Source organism: Lithobates pipiens, unplaced genomic scaffold (assembly GCF_037356315.1).
Source record: "Lithobates pipiens isolate NorthernLeopardFrog02 unplaced genomic scaffold, aLitPip1_a1.2 Scaffold_30, whole genome shotgun sequence".
In the NCBI taxonomy this organism is placed as follows: Eukaryota; Metazoa; Chordata; class Amphibia; order Anura; family Ranidae; genus Lithobates; species Lithobates pipiens.
The window spans coordinates 170,792,385-170,799,135 of record NW_027507791.1 but is presented as its reverse complement, the minus strand read 5'-3'; the positions used below and the strand labels follow the sequence as shown (position 1 = coordinate 170,799,135).

Sequence of the window (6,751 nt, the reverse complement as noted above, 5' to 3'; positions counted from 1 at the left end):
CGGCCACATCACCCTGAAAGCACCCGATCTCGTCTGATTTCAGAGGCTTAGCAGCATCAGGCCTGGTTAGTACCTGAATGGGAGACTGCCTGGGAAGACCAGGTGACATAGAAGGATCTGGCCTGGTTAGTGTCTTGATTGGGAGATCGCCTGGGAATTCCGGATGCCGTAGGCTTCTTTTTATGTTGTTGGCTTTGACCTGTTTTTTTTCCCTTGTTTCCCAAGGTGACCATCTTGGCATTTGTCAAGAGGGTTGAGAGTGCACAAAGAAATTGCCTACGGGCACAACACCCTGAAAGCGCCCAATCTCGTTTGGTCTCAGAGGCTAAGCAGGGTTGGGCCTGGTTTGTACCTGGATGGGAGACCGCCTGGGTTTTCCAGATGCCGCAGGCTTCTTTTTATGTTGTTGGCGTTGACTTGTTTTTTTTGTTTGTTTCCCAAGGTGACCATCTTGGCGTTTGTCACGAGGGTTGAGCGTGCATTTGATCTCAGAGGCTAAGCAGGGTTGGGACATGGTTAGTACATGGATGGGAGACCGCCTGGGATTTCTCGATGCCATAGGCTTTAGTTTTAAGTTGTTGACATTGACTTATTTTTTTAATTTTTATTATTCTTTTATTAAGTAGAACAACATAAATATAACAGTCAACCATACAGCATGAGCCAGGGTCACAATTACATGCTAACAAAAAATAGGCAGCCAAATAACTCTGGGTTCTCAGAGGGGAGTCCTACAGTTTCATGCAAAAAATAGAGAAACCCCACCTCCGACATGTAGTACAGTATAACTAGTGCAACTCCGTTCGGACAAATGTAATCATGGAGAACAACTGGGACCACAGCGAGCCAGCTTATCATGACCTACGTGAACCAGAGTAAAATATGAGCCGGTCATGTCCAGAACCCTGGGGTTCTTCTGGGTCCCGAAGGCTAGTAAGGAGACAAGGCATAGTCAAAAGGGAGGACGGGGGAAGAAGAGAGTGCAAAGACGGAGAGAGAGGAGGTGGGGGGATGGCGGCGGGGAAAAAAAAGAAAAATAAAGACAAAAAGGGAGGGGGGGAATGCCACCCAGGGCAGACATGGCCTACGTAGGTAAACGTTAGATGTTCAGTCGTTTTCTGGGACGGAGGCACTGCTCACCTCCCGAATGTAGTCTCGCGTAACAGTAAAATACCTCCAGGGCCTCCATGTAACACTAAATGCCTCTTCAGTGTTGTGAAGGGTGGCGGTCAATTCTTCCATCCGGAGAATATGATTGACTTTGGAATACCACAGCACCTTGGATGGGGGCTGAGGCTGCCTCCACAGTGCGGGAATGCAGGCCCGGGCGGCATTCAGGAGGTGCATCGTGAGGGTTTTTTTGTATTTTCGAACAGGCTGTTCGGTCAAGTGTAGAAGGCACACTACTGGGAACCCAAAAGTTCCTCAAGGTCGGGCATGCCCAGAAAAGGTGTCCCATGGTCCCCATATCTGAATTTCACCTCCAACAAACATCCGGGATCGATCTATCCATTTTATTCAGAAGGTATGGGACTCTATACCAGCGTGAGACTATCTTGTATCGTGATATTGGTTTGCGATGGAAGCTTTATGTACTAAGGTCAGGATCTTCCCTATCTGTTGTGGGGTAAATGTGATGCCAAAGTCCCTCTCCCATTTGTGGATAAATGGTGGGGGTTGACTCCTCCTCCTGACTACTCAATAGGTTGTACAGGAGGGAGAGGGTGTGTCGCACAGGTTCCCTTTTGTGACAGATGGATTCATAGGGTGTCAGGTCTCTAGGAGTGTAGGGGGCCCTTTGTATGGCCAGAAGAAAGTGACGAAGTTGATAAGCACTAAACAAGTCAAGCGGAGGGTCAGAAAGCTCGGCGACAGTTTGCGTGGTCGGGAGCCCTCCCGTGGGCCACATCTCTCCCAGACGCTGTTTCCCCACCACTGTCAACTGTCGCAGTTTCTTGTTGGTAAATCCCGGTGGGAAGTCTGGATTACCTATAACCGGAGTCATTGGTGATGGCAGGGGAGCAATGTGTGTGCAGCGGAACAACCTCCGCACAACAGCCAACGTAGCTCCCACTACGGGGTGACCTCTGAGGTCTTTTGGTAGGGAGGACAGGAGCCACGGGGAGGTCAATAGGGGAATGGATCCATCCTCAATCTCCATCTCCACCCCCTGCTTGTGTGGGCCATTACAATGCCAATCAACGACTCTCGCTAGCAGAGTCACTCTGTAGTATTGTCTGAGATCTGGGAGACCCAGACCCCCCTTGTCCTTTGGTCTGGCAAGCAATTGCAAATGGGCTTTGGGCAGTTTGCGCGCCCAAATAAAGTCCCGGAGCAGCAGCTGCAGTTGTCTGAAAAAAATTGGGGGTAACCGGATCGGTAATGTCTGGAACATGTATAAGATCCGAGGGAGGGCCATCATTTTGAATGCATTACAGCGCCCGAACCAGGTCAGTGTTAAAGCATGCCAGTTTCCCAAATCAGATTTCAGTCTATCCAGGAGAGGGACAAAATTAAGCAGGTACAATTGCGCTAAATCCGCTGCGATGTCAACGCCCAGTTAACGTATAGATTTTTCAGCCCAGTAGAATGGAAAAGAGGAGCGGAGCCTCTTGGCCTCACCATCCGGAACCGATATATTCAATACATATAGGCTGCCGTGTCGCTGTAGAGACGCAAGTATTTTGGGAAGCAAAATGTGTGGATTGGAGACGGAAAAAATTAGATCGTCAGCGTACGCCGCAATTTTGTGGTGTGCCGAGGGTTTGGATATGCCAGTAATATTCGGGTCATTCCAAACGTGACACATAAGTGGTTCCAGTGTCAGAATTAAAATTAGGGGAGACAGAGGGCACCCCTGCCTCGTCCCATTAGTGATGGGGAAAGAGTCCGAGCACCACTCGGTCACCCGTACCGCTGCCGATGGCGTGGAGTAAAGCGACATTTCCCAGCTCATCATGTTGGGGCCAAGACCTATATGTTCCAGGGTGGCCTGCATAAAGTGCCAGGCCACCCTGTCAAAGGCCTTCTCCGCGTCCGTTGACAACATAAGCAAGGGCCTTCCCTGTACATGCGCTGCATGGATTAAATTGAGGACTCGGGCCGTATTGTCTCTAGCTTCCGACTTATTTTTATTTTTTTGCTTGTTTCCCAAGGTGACCATCTTGGCGTTTGTCAAGAGGGTTGAAAGTGGCTGAAGAGATTGCCTACGGGCACATCACCCTGAAAGCACCCGATCTCGTTTGATGTTGGAGGCTAATAGAGTCGGGCCTTGTTAGTACCTGGATTGGAGAACGCCTGGGAATACCAGGTGTCGTAGACTTCTTTTTATGTTGTTGGTGTTGACCTGTTTTTTTTTCGCTTATTTCCCAAAGTGACCATCTTGGTGTTTGTCAAGAGGGTTGAGAGTGCCTGAAGAGATTGCCTATGGCCACATCACTCTGAAAGCACCCATTCTCGTCTGATCTTGGAGGCTAAGAAGAGTCGGGCCTGGTTAGTACCTGGATGGGAGACCACCTGGGATTACCAGTTATTGTAGGCTTCTTTTTATGTTGTTGGCGTTGATTCGTTTTCTTTTTTTTGCTTGTTTCCCAAGGTGACCATCTTGGCATTTGTCAAGAGGGTTGAGAGTGCCCAAAGAGATCGCTTACAGCAGCATCACCCTGAAAGAGCCCTATCTCTTCTCTTTTCTGAGGCTAAGAAGGGTTGGGCCTAGTTAGTACCTGGATGGGAGATGGCGTTGGAATACCAGGTGCCGTATTCTTCTTTTTATGTTGTTGACATTGACCTGTTTTTTTTTCACTTGTTTCCCAAGGTGACCATCTTGGCATTTGTCAAGAGGGTTGAGAGTGCCCGAAGAGATCACCTACGGCCCCATCACCCTGAAAGCGCCCAATCTCGTCTGATCTCGGATGCTAAACAGTGTCGGGCCTGGTTAGTACCTGGATGGGAGACCGCCTGGGAATACCAGGTGCCATTGGCTTCTGTTTTTTTTTTTTTTTATTTAGTAGTATGCGACATACAATGCAAAGGCAACTTCACAGAATGTGTGATACAAATAGTTACAAACAAACGATCATATTGCATGGATATCAGAGCCAATGGTAAGAAGTCTGAGGAGAATAGCATGTGTACAGCTTTGCGGTCATATCAAGATGAGATTAAAGCTCCATCTCGTTGGGATCCTCTATCACTTAAAATAGTATTGATACTAGCCCTGCTACCCTCGAAGAGTTTAGATATCCATAGATAGGGGAAGAGTATTGTGTAGTAGTCAAATGGGGTCGGAACATACCATTTTCTTTTCCCTTTTTTGAGTTAAGAAGGGAAATAGTAGAACTGAAAGGAGGGAGAAGGGGAAAGAGAAGATTGGGGAAGGAAATGGCAGAAAAGGTAAAGAAGGGGTAAGGGGGTGTCGTGGGTAGAGTGGATAGGGTGGGGTCCCCTCCCAGGGAGCAAGAGACGCGCTCGGCTCACCAGCTCATCAGCTGTCCAACGTTTGGAACAGCGATCTCCAACGATCACCATGAGCTTACTATGTCTCACGGAGGTATTCTTCCGAAAAGCGAAACTGGGTCCAGTAGAACCATCTGTTCCCATGTTTTATCCCTCATTGTGGCAGTCAGGTCTTCCATTCGTTCAATATCATTTACCCTTGCGAACCACTGGGTCACCATTGGAGCAGATTGCTCTTTCCACTGACTTGGGATGCAGGCCCTAGCTGCATTGAGGAGATGTTTAAGTAAGGACTTATGATAACGCTTTCTCGACATAGGAGTTAGATTGAGAAGAACTGCTGCGGGATCATTGGCTAAGGAAATGTCTGTGAACTTGTGGATGAGTCTCAGGACAGGCTGCCAGAATGTTTGTAATTTAGGGCATTCCCAGAAAATGTGGAGAATGGTGCCAGTCTGTTGCCCACAGCGACAGCAGCGGTCAGATTGACCGGGGAATATTTTGGCCAACACCACCGGTGTACGATACCAGCGTGTGATCAGCTTAAATGAGATCTCCTGATATTTACTGCAGAGTGACGACTTATGGGCGAAAAAGAGTATTCTGTCCTTCTGTGGTTTGGAGAATGTAGTTTGTAAGTCCCTTTTCCATTTAGCTAGGAAGGGTGGATCCGTGGAGGATTGTGCGTCTGTCAGGATTTGGTAGGACCTAGAGAGGGAACCACGAATTGGGCCATCATCCAGGCAAAGTTCCTCGAAGGGGTGGAACTGTCTAGAGAAGAACGAATGGTTAGGTAGTGATCCGAGGAAATGGATTAGCTGTCTAGCTCTCCAGCTATTCAATGCAACAGGTACTTGCTCTAGCAGTATGGTCCCCATGGGAATCAAGCCCGTGGGTCCAAGAAATAGGGCTGCTCTCAGAAGCCCTTTCGGGGCTTGCCTGGTAAAGGCCTGGTCAGACAGGCCCGGAGGGAATCTAGGATGTCCAATAATTGGGGTCATAGGAGAAGGGAAGTTAGTCAGGTGGGAAAGGTGAAAAAAACTATCCATCTCGGCGAGCGAGGGGCCAATTAACGGGTGAGTAGTCACACAGGGCTCCAATGGCCTCCCCGCCCAAGGCAGACCAGCCAGTGGAACCCGCGCCATCTCCTGCTCTAGCTTGACCCATAGCTTCAGTTCCAAATGCCGGTGTCTTATCACATATGGTCCCCCATCGGATAGTGTCCGCTGTGTACTGCGCATGCGCAGTACACAGCAACACAGATTCAGAAAATTGCCGAGCATGAACGGCGCCTGCGCACTGAGTCCAGGTTCTATCCCCACTATCCAAGTGGACATAGAGTAAGAATATAAAAGAGCCGAGCGCAGCGAGGCCGAGCCCGAAGCGTGGCGAGCAAAGCTCACCTGCGAGGGACCCTCTAATATTCACAACCCTATGTCCGCTTGGATGGTGGGGCTACCACCTCCACTCACCGCGCAGGCGCCGTTCAGCTTCGGAGATTTTCCGAAGCTTCGTCTGCTCCATACTGCGCATGCGCAGTACGGCGCGGACACTATATCATGGCCGGACAGTATATGGCAGAACACCGGCACCAGTCAACCACCGGTGTCATGTGCGTCGCTGTGTAATATAGAGCAGGGTCCGGGAAGCCAATACCTCCCCGCAATTTCGGTCACAATAGCATTGCCCTACCAATACGCATATGTTTTCCGCGCCAGAGGAACTTGATAAAGATTGAGCGAACCGCATGAAAGAAAGTCTGGGGTATTTTGATAGGTAAGGCTTGTAGTAGATACAGAAGTCGTGGCCTCGCGTTCATCTTCAACACATTACAGCGTCCGAACCATGACAGAGCTAGTGGGTCCCATCTTTTAAGGTCCGCTGTAAGCCCATAGGCTTCTTTTTATGTTGTTTTTTGCTTGTTTCTCAAGGCGACCATCTTGGCATTTGTCAAGAGGGTTGGGCGTGTCTTGAAGAGAACGCTTACGGCCACATCAACCTGAAAGCACCCGATGTCGTCTGATTTCAGAGGCTAAGCAGCGTCAGGCCTGGTTAGTACCTGGATGGGAGACTCCCTGGGAAGACCAGGTGCCATAGAAGAATCTGGTCTGGTTAGTGTCTTTTTTTTTTTTAATTCTTTATTTACGGATTGCAGGTAATACAGAGACAAACTGTAAAAGACATAGATCCCTCAGTTTTCCAGGTTAACAAAAATACATAGTTAATACTTCGTGGGGGACCGGGGGAAACCTAACAACTTATGTCAGCAGCAGCCCCAGCCGTGGCTAGGCCACCA

General features: G+C 49.1%; 2 pseudogenes; both read left to right on the top strand.

Moving 5' to 3' along the window:
* The first annotated feature begins 3,422 nt into the window (after positions 1 to 3,422).
* LOC143948921 (5S ribosomal RNA) lies at positions 3,423 to 3,541 on the top strand (annotated as a pseudogene).
* Positions 3,542 to 3,863: 322 nt separating this feature from the next.
* On the top strand, positions 3,864 to 3,982 carry LOC143948029 (5S ribosomal RNA; annotated as a pseudogene).
* Positions 3,983 to 6,751: the final 2,769 nt, after the last annotated feature.